This window comes from Bactrocera oleae, chromosome 5 (assembly GCF_042242935.1).
Source record: "Bactrocera oleae isolate idBacOlea1 chromosome 5, idBacOlea1, whole genome shotgun sequence".
Classification (NCBI taxonomy): Eukaryota; Metazoa; Arthropoda; class Insecta; order Diptera; family Tephritidae; genus Bactrocera; species Bactrocera oleae.
The window spans coordinates 29,183,072-29,195,363 of NC_091539.1; positions in this window are offsets into that span (position 1 = coordinate 29,183,072).

The following is a 12,292-nucleotide window of genomic DNA, read 5'->3' on the forward strand; positions in this document are numbered from 1 at the left end:
AAATTAGCGTTTTATATAACATTTTCCATTGTAGCCAGATCGGACAAAATAATAATTTTTGGTAATTTAAAAAAATACCCATCATTTATAAAGATTAAATATTATTATACATGTATCCGTTAAACATATGCAGCAACTTTTTATACTCTTTTTTTGTGATTTTGTGATATATTAAACAATTGATTTTTGAACTTTCACTACGTAATCAAAAAAATAAATGTATTAGCTCTCAATTAATAAATGTTTGTAAAAATTTTCAATTAAAAATCAATACCACTTAGCATGACATCACAAAAGATATCATCACATACATTTCAATTTCGCGTTTTCTTTCATTTTCATTGTTTTCCAATTTTTGTTAGTGATCTTCAACAGCAGCACAAATCTCTCTGTTTACATATTTTTCTGTAGGATTTTAATCTGGCCGTCCCTCTTTTTCCAATTGCTAAACGTCAGACCTACTGAACTTTGACATTTGCTTGAGTTCAGTAGGTTTTGACGTTTATCAATTGCGCTCTCATTTCCAGTGAGAGACGAGTTGGGCATCTCTTTATCTCTGGCGTAAACATGCACGAACGTAAACATAACGACTATTTCGCACTGGATCATATGAAGAAGATTCCAGATAAGAATATAAGTAGGTCACCTAACGAGTGGTCTTTGATGGATTTGCTCGATATATTGTAGTTTAAAAACACTAACTTATGGTACGGCATGTGCTCTATTTCTAGCAGTGAGAGTATTATAAGAACTTGCCAAAACATCCCAAAATACATATCCGCTGGCATCGCATGCAATTCTCCATGATTTTAAATGGACGACGTGATGACAGGTGCGGAGACCTTCAACGACTTATTAAACTTACACAAGCAACTGGTGGTTCTACTTGAAGGTGCAATCTGAACCGTGATTCATTTACTCTGCAAATATCACGTAACGAACTGCATGGCTTTTGCGATCCGTCTCAAAACACCTACGCCGCAATTATATATTGCCGATCAGTCTACGAGGGTAAAATAATTGTTTAACTAGTGACAGCGAAGAGCCGCGCTGCCCCTTAAACAAATTTCATTACCGCAACTTGAGCTGTGCGGCGCCGTTTTTCTCTATCGCGTTATGAACCGTGTGGCGAAGACACTCTTGATTTTGAGCTTTAGAAACTCAAATATTATAGATCGTCGTAAATTGTTCTGCATTTGTTGTCGTCTGTGCCGAGGCGCTGGTCTGTTTATATCGCAGTCAAGTGTGCAGTCAGAGATATCCTCTACCAACCTGGAGGAATATAAGAATCAATCCAATCAGCACATTAAAATATTATTTCTAAAAATAGAATCCTTGAACCGTTGTCATCGCGCATTTCAATATGGTCTTGACTGGTGCGTGCTGTAGGTTATTGCCTACGATTCATTAGATCGTTACGGAAACAAAAATTCCGTAAAATATATTCTTGTCATCTAATGAACTCCATGCTGCTATCATCTTCATAATTCAACTTTTCTCAACAGACAATGAGGCCTTAAACGAGCAGCGCACAATTACGAGTAAGAGCAGTCTATTGTCGCTATCCCCTTTCTTAGATGAGAATGGCATACTTCGTGTTGGTGGAGAATTGGCAATTATACGGCAAGGATGACATGATACGAGACTCTCTCATTTTCCCTCATTTTTCTGTTATCCTCTTTCCCTGATTATTAAGATTAGGGAATTTTGAACAGCTGATATCAAAACATCCGAAATGCCAGAAATAAACCCGCTAAAAATAGCTAACAAAAGCAGTGCGGAACGAAATTTCAAGGAGCGTGCAACTAAAGTTTTTTTGCAAATTTAATTTAAAACGTTAGTCATAAAACCAAGATATATTAATATGACTTGTATTGTTTCTTTGTTATAATTTTTTTATTTATATAATACTTTTTTATGATATATGATGTTTTAAACATTTTATAATATGAATGCACGTATTTAGGGATGTATATGCGTAATATAGGCCTACTCGGGAACCGATCACCTAAGAATAATATCGAAATGCAAAATATCCAAAAGTTATTTTTAAAATACCCAATCCATTTTCTTTCGACAGTGGCATGATTACCAAATGTTATAGAAAATGTGGGTTTTGACAGCTCTCTCTCGAATCAAAGAGTTTCACATCATTTCATCCTTGTATACGGTGTCGTTTGACATATGACAGCCAATAATTTTGTCTTCTAAATGAGAAGCTGCTGAGATGATTGCTAAGCACATTCACTTAACACGTTAGAGTAACACTTATGCCCGTAGTTGCAACGCAGAAATCAGTTGTTCTCTGTTACCATTGTTCTATTTGTATACACGATTTTTCACTCATTTAGTTTTTTAGTTATAATTTTTAATAATGTAGAAGCTCAAAACTAAAATCTAACTATTAAAAATAGTTTACCTATTTATAAATAAATGTATTCAACTGTGATTTTGAGTTATTTTAGGAATATTTCAAATATATTCAAGTTTATTTTGTAATTACCACAAAATATCGATATTGGCAATCCTGGGTTGAAAGAGATTGCTTTCTCACTATAAGCTCACTCATTGCTACGGGAAAATACAATTTTTATGGAGGTCTGTAGATGCGGTGGTGAGTGCTCATTTACATTGCGCTCTCATAAGATAGGTCGTATCAGCTGATTCGGTCCACGGTTTTGCGTTGGTGACTGTTTGTGCCATAAGACAACAGTATTGGATTTTAGATTCACGTAACCTAGCACGAAGTGTAGTACACAATTGTGTACGATATTTCAAACCGCGTAAGTCTACTCAAATGCAAATAAGGGATTTTGGATTTGCCCATCGAAAGGGTTAGGTTTCAACAACCATTTATAAAAGTAGGTTCCGATTATACAGGCCCGTTCCTACTAAAGGTTGAAATAGTGTAACTACCGTTTAAGGTTAAATGTTATATTTCACTTTTTGTCTGCTTTGTAACAAAGGCCATTCATTTGGAACTAGTGGGTGTCTTAACAACCGAATCGTTTATTGGTGCCTTGGATCCTTTCATTTCGCGTTGTGGAAAACCTGAAGAAATATGGTCGGATATCGCTACAAAATTTTGTCGGCGCTGAACGTAACCTTAACGAAATGTATCAGATTAGAAGGAACAACAACGAAGAGGTTAAATCGCAGATTTTCTCTCATCAAAAGGAATTTTTTGGCGTTTTGTACCTACGAGCGCTTCTACACGCTTTTGGTACTCATATGTAGAAACACTACTGAATTCCTAAACACTGTGCCCTAGCAATGACGGCGATCGATGCGCTGACGCCTGCTCGTTTTTTGATTGGGCGACCATTTACTGCGCAGGCAGAACCTGCAGTTGATTCGACCACAAACATAAATCCCTTGAAGCAGTGGGAGAAAGTAAAACATATGGATCAAAGCTTTTGGAAGCGATGGCACGCTGAATACCCTACCAGTCTACAACAACGCCAAAAGTGACGGAATGAGAAACCGAATCTAAAAATCAATGATATCGTAATTATCCGTGAGCGTAGTTTACCGCAGTCACACTGGTTACTTGCGCGAGTGATGACGCTTTCAAGGATGACATGATACGAGATTCTCTCATTTTCCCTAATTTTTTTCTCATTCTCTTTTTCTGATTATGAAGATTAGGGAATTTTGGACAGCTGATTTCAAAAAATGCGAGATGCCAGAAATAAACTCGCTAAAAGTATCTGACAAAAGCAGTGCGAAACTATATATGAACTGAACTATTAATTTTATAATATGAATACACGTATTAAGGGCTGTATACGCGTGATATAGGTCTACTCACGAACCGAGGGCCTTAAAATAATATCGAAATCCAAAAGTTATTTTTAAAATACCCTATCCATTTTCTCTTTACAGTGATTCTACGACAAAGGTTATACAAAGTCAAAGAGTTTCGTACATGTCATCCATTACGCTTTATCCCAGCAATGATGACAAAAAATTAGTCGTTGCAGTGAAGACATCAAAGGGAGAGAATGTGTGGCCTATAACTAATGGCTCAAACAGTCACCGACATTCCCCCTTCCGTACTTACCGCCCGTATTAAACCGAATTTGTCAAAAGTTATGCCCGTAGTTGCAACGCAGAAATCAGTTGTTCTCTTTTGTTTTTATTTCACCAATGTTGCCATTGTTCATTTTTTATACACGATTTTGCACACATTTAGTTTTGTAGTTACAATTTTTCATAATGTAGAAGAATGTACTACAAAATATCGAGATTGGCAACCCTGGGTTGCCAGAGATTGCTCCCTCACTATCAGCTCACTCATTATTTCGGGAAAATATTAGGTAAAGTAAAAAGTTCGTTCGTTTTTTTATTGATTTTTCAAAAAATGATAACTTTGTGTACATTTGTCCGATTTAAGTCAAATATGCGCCGTTTTGTTCGTAAACTTGTTGCCACGAGATGCCAACTTTATTATACCCCACTCGTAGAAGACTACTTTCCCTATTGGCAAAAAACTCGGAGAGCCAATTTTCACAGGCCTCTCTTGAGGCCAACCTCTCACCATTAAGCGCGTTCGCCATGGACAGGAAAAGATGGTAATCACTTGGTGCCAGGTCCGGACTATAAGGTGAGTGGATTAGAACCTCCCATCCGAGCTCCAGGAGCTTCTGGCGAGTCACCAAAGACACGTGTGTGGCCTGGCGTTGTCCTGATGGAACACAATTCGGCCTCTGTTGATCAAAGATGGCCTCTTCTGGATGAGTGCTGCCTCCAAGCAGTCCAGTTGTTGACAGTAGAGGGCCGAATTGAGCGTATTTTGGCCATAGGGGAGCAGCTCGCAGTAGATGATACCTTGCCCATCCCACCAAACACACAGCAAAACCTTCCTGGCCGTCAATCAGGTCTTGGCCACCATCTGGGCCGCTTCCCCGAGCTTTGACCACGACCGTTTGCGCTCGATGTTGTCATAAGTGACCCATTTTTCATCGCCAGTCACAATCCGCTTCAGAAACGGGTCGATTTTGTTGCGATTCTGCAGCGATTTGCGGATGGAAATTCGGTCCATCATGTTTTTTGCGTTAGTTCGTGTGACACCCAAACATCGAACTCCTTTTTGAATCCAAGGTTATGCAAATGGTTCCAAACGATTTTCTGGCCTATCTTTAGTTCCTCAGCAATTAAATAAGTGCTCACGTGACGGTCTTTTTCCACTATTTCCACGATTTTATCGCAATTTTCGACGACAGGCCGGGCCCATAAACTAAATTAATGTTTTCAGCCGCTTTGGCTGCTTTTTCGTTTTGATCGAGGAAAAATTGTAAAATATAGCGAATTTTCTCTTTGTTGTCCATCTTTGACGAGCGCTCACAACGAACTGAGTAAATCAATCGAAAAACTGTCAAAAACAAACTTTTAGCGCGAATAAACACGTTTTCAGCGCCGTATAGTATGACATGATGTAACACTAGTACTATGGACAATAACGCCATCTTTTAGATAAAAACCGAACGAACTTTTTACTTGACCTAATACAATTTTTGCGGATATCCTACCGTACGGTCTGTAGAAGCGAACGGTAGAAGCGGTGGTGAGTGTTCATTTGCATTGAGATAGGTCGTATGAGCTGACGTAGGGGAGGGAGCATTGTCGGTGACTGTTTGAGCTAAAAGCTCGCAATACTTCCTTCATCTGTAGAATTAAGTTCTCCAGCGGGCGTGAGGATGTTCCGTAACCACATATGTATTAGAGCATACAAGAATTGAAGCACGACTCTTTCACATCACACTGTATAAAAAATATACAAATAAACATTTTAGTAATCTTACATTATATACATATTCTCTTTTTTGCTATTAAATTGTTATTTTAGTTGATACTGTTATGTATGGTAATATCAGATCATTGATGTTGACGTGTGAATATTCGCTAATAAGTTGGTCCGTCTATGACTGCCTTCAGCAAAACATGTGAATTTCGCTATTAGCTTTAAATTGAATTTAAAAATAGAGACATTCGTCGAAGATTGCAACTATCGACTATCTTTTCATCTTACAGTCCACGGTTCCTAAGCAACCCGTATTAACCATTGTACAAGGAATGGAATTAATAAATGATGTACCGTATTGTTCAAATAATTTATTTAATTCGTCCTGGTTATTACAGTATTCTCCGTTTAATTGACTCCCGGTTAATTGATTTTGAACTACTTGATCGATCAAAAATATATTGTATACAAAATACGTGTACATTTTCCCGCTTAATTGGTGTCCGGAATAATTGGTTAAAAATACGTGTTATTGAAAATAAATATACTTTTACTTTCCCCCGGATAATTGCACTAAAACTTTCGTTAAAAAAATAATCTGGCATTGCCGCACATACATATTTCGCAGCACTTAAAGTGCACATATGATCGCCTCGGTTACCTCGTCACTTGCTATAAGTTATTTGTTTGGCAATACATTACCACTGCCTAACGCATCGGTAACCTTTTTCCTTATAAATAAAACAATTGGTATTCTAATTTAATTTAATTTATTTATTTAATTTTTGGAAATTTATACGTTTATATGTACATTACGATTCTATTTTTATACTCTCGCAACATGTTGCTACAGAGTATAATAGTTTTGTTCACCTAACGGTTGTTTGTATCACCTAAAACTAATCGAGTTAGATATAGTGTTATGTATATATAAATGATCAGGATGAAGAGACGAGTTGAAATCCGGGTTACTGTCTGTCCGTCCGTGCAAGCTGTAACTTGAGTAAAAATTGAGATATCTTTATGAAACTTGGTACACATGTTTCTTGGTACAGTAAGACGGTTGGTATTGCAGATGGGCGTAATCGGACCACTGCCACGCCCACAAAACGCTATTAATCGAAAACAAATAAATTGTCATAACTAAGCTCCGCAATAAGATACAAGACTGTTATTTGGTACACGAGATCACATTACGGAAGGGCATCTGCAGTTTGGTTTTTTTTTTAAGAGGGCGTAGTCTAGCCCCTAATAGGTTTAATGTGCATATCTCCTAAACTACTAAAGCTATAATAACAAAATTCACTGGAAGCAAATTTTTTTAGCACCTCTACCTACGGTGTGAAAATGGGTGAAATCGGGTGACAACCCCGCCCACTCCCCATGTAACGGTACTGTTAAAAACTACTAAAAGCGCGATAAATCAAGCACTAAACACGCCAGAGACATTAAATTTTATCTCAGGGATGGTATGAGATGACTTTATAGGAACCGCGTTCAAAATTAGACAATGGTCGTGACACCGCCCACTTTTATGTGAAAACCCATATCTTGGGATCTTTTTAACCGATTTCAACCAAATTTGGTACATAACATTCTTTTTATATTTCTATGTCATAGTGCGAAAATGGGCGAAATCGGATCACAACCACGCCTATTTTCCATATGACACCATTTTAAATTCCACTTGATTCTTTCACTTTCCACTATGCAAATCAAGCACCAATGAAATTAACGGGATAAAACTTTGCACGAATAATGCTCTTGAAGTATTCCAGCTTATGACCAACAATTTTCCAAACCTAACCAAAACTATTCAAGCTCTTAGGTACCTAATATGTGGAACCCAGTCCCAATTCGAACGTTCATCTGAAAGATATATTATAGAAATTCGGAGAAAATCCTATCCTGATAATAGTATGTCTGAATGCCAAAAATGGGTTGTGGTGTCAATACTAGTGTCAATAGCTCCCATATACCTAATATCAGGATTTTCGAACATCCGGCTGACTTTACTCCATATGATTGGAGATGGTATGTGAGGTAACTGAAAGAAACCCAGGCAGCATTTTATTAGTACTTGGCATGTTAGTAGTATGTGGTATTGGAAAAAATTAATAAAATCGGGTTAATACTGCCCTCAAGTTCCATATACTACTTATAATGCTTTTCGTTATTCTAACCAGTTTTATGCCGAATATGTCGGTCAGTGAGTATTAATATTTTTTTTTTATATATAAAATTGCTTCAAAATATGTTCTCGAGTATAGCTGAGCAATGTCAATATTAATATATTTCTCTATCCCCAATATATATATGATTTCCGTCTTTCCACCTGACTTTACACCGTTCCGGTTGATCAACGTGATATTTTAACGAAATTAAGTGGAAAATATTTCTTAAAAATTATGTGGTTTGACGCTGAATTAGAATGAAATTAGTATATACTAAGTCTAAACCTCACAGCTTCATATAATGAATTCCGATTCTCTGGTTGACGTTTGCCACCCAAGCTTATAATATAAAATTTAGCCACTTTGGTGGAGTTAATATCACATTCATACTTATGTATATCTCACTTCAAGCAATAAAACTGAGACTAAGTTTATGGCCTTTAATATAAGTCAAGAAGATACCAAATTTGATTGTAATTTAATCACGATATCATTTAATAATGGATGATATATATTCAACATTTTTTAATATACGGTTTGGAGGAATTTTCTGGTGTTTGGTTTTCCCAGCTCACATGTACTACTTATGGTATAATTTTTTTCGTCAATTTGATAATTTAATGAAATTAAAAGGACAGTTTTTCTTAAAAATAATGTATTGTATATCGCTGCATATGAATGAAATTGGTCTAGACTTTGTTTAAACCTTATAACCCTAATATACTAATTTCGGCTCCTCTGGTACAACAGCAACCTCATATACCCCACATATTAAATCTAACCCCTTTGGTTCAGTTTATATCACATATACCATGTTTGAGTTAAATAGCTTCTTTTTATAAAAGTTAACATTTCGGAGAAAAAAATAGTATTGACACAAAATAAATCTATGATCAATAACATAAGTTAATAAGATACCAAATAATAATCGAGTAATGAATGTTGAATTCTTTCGCAACATTTTTATACTTTCGCAACATGTTGCAACAGAGTATAGTTTTGTTCACCAAAGAGTTGTTTGCATCACCTAAAGTGATAGATATAGATTTCTATATACATATATTTCTTCTAATAATTGGTGATAATCAGTGGTTAGGTATATTTTCTCAGCCATCATGTTGAACTTATTATAAAATATACCAGTCAACAAACAGTTTCTTAGAGTACTGGACTTTGTATAGAGCAAAAAAATCTTTCTACAAAAAATTGCATGAAATAAATAATAGTAATGTAGTATTAAAAGGGCTAAAGACTCTTTTTATGGTGTTATAGATAAACTGCGACCATCGGTTTACATGCTACTGTCTATTATATCAGTTTTGCGACACATTTTAATATGAAGGTCATGAGGTGAACTGTAAACTCAAGAAAATTACATTTTTACCTAGCGCCGTTGGCAGCTTATGAAAGGTTTAGATATTAAGACAGAAAGAAGAAAATCTACATACCTGCTCTACATATGTGTATACCATACTTAATTATATGTAAGTTATTGTTAATTTAGCCTTCATGGGTAGACCCTTCAAAATAGGTACCATAGATCCCCTGTTTTAGAAAGCGTTTAACAAAAGTAATTTACGGAGAGATTTTCCGAGAACTTAATTTCAATAGAATGACATAAACTACTAATTTCTAAAATATATATATAACTAAATATTATGTATTATTATGTTAGTTAATAGCTAAGTAATATATAGGTATACAAAAGTACGTAAGCTGTACCAACATGTTGCAAGAGTATAATAAATATCAGTACACTGTGTTTGTAGTTTAAGTTTCACTAGATGTCTTTACAAGCAAAGTGCTTTATTCAAACTAATTTTAGTGTATTACACAGTACAGTGTATAGTAACGAGCAATAGCGAGCAGCACCTAGGATCCAACTTTTAACACCCGGACGGACTGAATTATATAAGTATTATCTATAAGTATTTTATATATAAATCCATTTATTATTAATTAATTATGCCTAGATTAAGTAGAAAATCTATATTACTAAGTCGTCTTCAGAATAGAAGACGTATGAGAGTTCTTTGTGCAAACTCTTTATATAGAGATAATGAGCAGTCACAAAATACTGCAAGTCACGCTAATCGTAGATTAGATTCCGATGTACGTCTGTCCGAATAAATTATCAATACAAATCAACATAGAACCAGGCGGGAAAATCCGCAAATTCGCTCTGAAGAGCAAATAACAGATACTCGAGGTCATAGCTCTCGGCGTGAAGACCCCGAGGTTCGATCTGTTGAGCAAGTTGCAAATACTGTTCAACATAGAACAAGGCGGCAAGATCCCCAAATTCGCTCTGAAGAGCAAATAAGAAATACTCGAGGTCCTAGATCTCGGCGTGAAGACCCCGAGGTTCGATCTGTTAAGCAAGTTGCAAATACTGTTCAGCATAGAACAAGGCGGCAAGATCCGCAAATTCGCTCTGAATAGGAAATAAGAGATACTCGAGGTCATAGGTCTCGGCGTGAAGACCTCGAGGTTCGATCTGTTGAGCAAAATGCAAATACTGTTCAACATAGAACAAGGCGGCAAGATCCCCAAATTCGCTCTGAAGAGCAAATAAGAAATACTCGAGGTCATAGATTTCGTCGAGAAAATCCTGAGGTACGTTATGATGAACAAAGTAGGAACACTAGGGATCATAGAGAACTTCGCGCAAGAAATCCTGAGTATAGGAATTTAGAGCGCATTCGTGATCAAATGCAAAGGGAACATGAAAGAAGAAATCCTGAAATAAGGAGAGAGGAGCGTGATAGAGAAACACAACGTCGACAGCTTAGTAGGAGGGGTATGAGGGAAGAAATTTTGAATCAGAGACGTCTTAGACAAGGTCAAGTTCACCTTCGTAGAGATAACCCACTCAATAGACAAATTGAAAACCAAAGGCAGTCCCAACGAATCCGATTAACGAAAGAAAATAATGTTATAGAAACTGATAATAGTGGCAATTTAACAGATTTCAAAAACATTTATTTCCAAATTATAAATAAGGGCCCTACTGAAATATGTATTTGCTGCGGCGGCTTATGGTTTTCACACCAAGTTCGCAAATTAAATTTCGAATCTATTGCGCAAGGTCACCCGAATGCTGCATCCGCCTTCTTTTTAATGCAAAAATTTCCTTTAGAAGATGGAAATTACAATGTTTGTGCTACTTGCAAAAATGCGATTATTAAAAAGAACGTTCCAAAAATATGTTTAGCTAACGGTCTAGACTTTCCTGAAATACCGGATTGTTTGAAAGGTTTAACCCCGATTGAAGAACGTCTCATAATGCCTAGATTGCCTTTTATGACAATCCGTCCGTTAGGATATCAAGGTCAGAGTTTGCTCAAAGGTGCTGTTGTTAATATACCAATTTCTGTTAACAATATTGTGACATCTCTACCAAGGTCCTTTGCTGAGGCTCATGTTATACAAATTCACTTAAGAAGGCGTTTGGAATACAATCATGATTATATGATCGATACCATCGCCCCGCAAAGATTATGGAAGCTTTGCAGTTCTTAGTGAATACCCCTCTGTATCGTGAGCACAATATACATATTAATGAAAACTGGATTTCAGAATTTAATAACCAAGAAGAAGTTCCGTTTGTTGCATCTGCAGAGGATTCCCGATTGGTTCAATCTTTTCATGCGGCACAAACTTCTCATGATAATCGCTCAGGTAATAATATTCCCACGGGTCTTTTACCTTCAGAGCTAAATCCAGCCGGTCAAGAAACTATTTTGGACAATATTCCTGTAGAAAACTTAGACTATAACCGTTTAGTTATAGCGCCAGGTAAAGGACAAAGACCAATTGACATAATTCAAGATAATAATTCAGAAGAGTTGTCATTTGGAACAATATACGTTGGGCAGAAGCGTACATGCTCTGAAACGTGTAGCAAGATAATACGTTCTGAAATTCGCCGTTTTGACAGAAGAGCGTGTTCCATTCCAAAGTTGTTGTCTAAAACTGTTGATTCTAAAGATATTTCGGAAGAGGAAGCCAACAGTTTAACAACCCAAGATAGATATCGCTTAATTCGGTCAGACGAAGTCATAGAGAGGATGACCAAAAGCTCAACCCAATGAGATTCTGCAGCCGATAAAGTGATAAAGAATGTTGGAAGCCCAAATTGGCGAATCATAGCGATTGCCTTTCTTCTCAGCTTCCCAGTGCGCAGGTTAGGATTTAACGCCTTTCAAAACCTTGTAACCATCATCGTGTTGAATCAAGTTTTGAACAAAGTTTTCGTTTAATAGATTTTGGGCCGTAACTCGGTTGCGACCTGAAAACTTTCTAAGGCAAATGGATGTACTATTCTTAATTTGTAGCAGTTCTAATTTTTTGTAATCATAGAAGTTACTTGTGC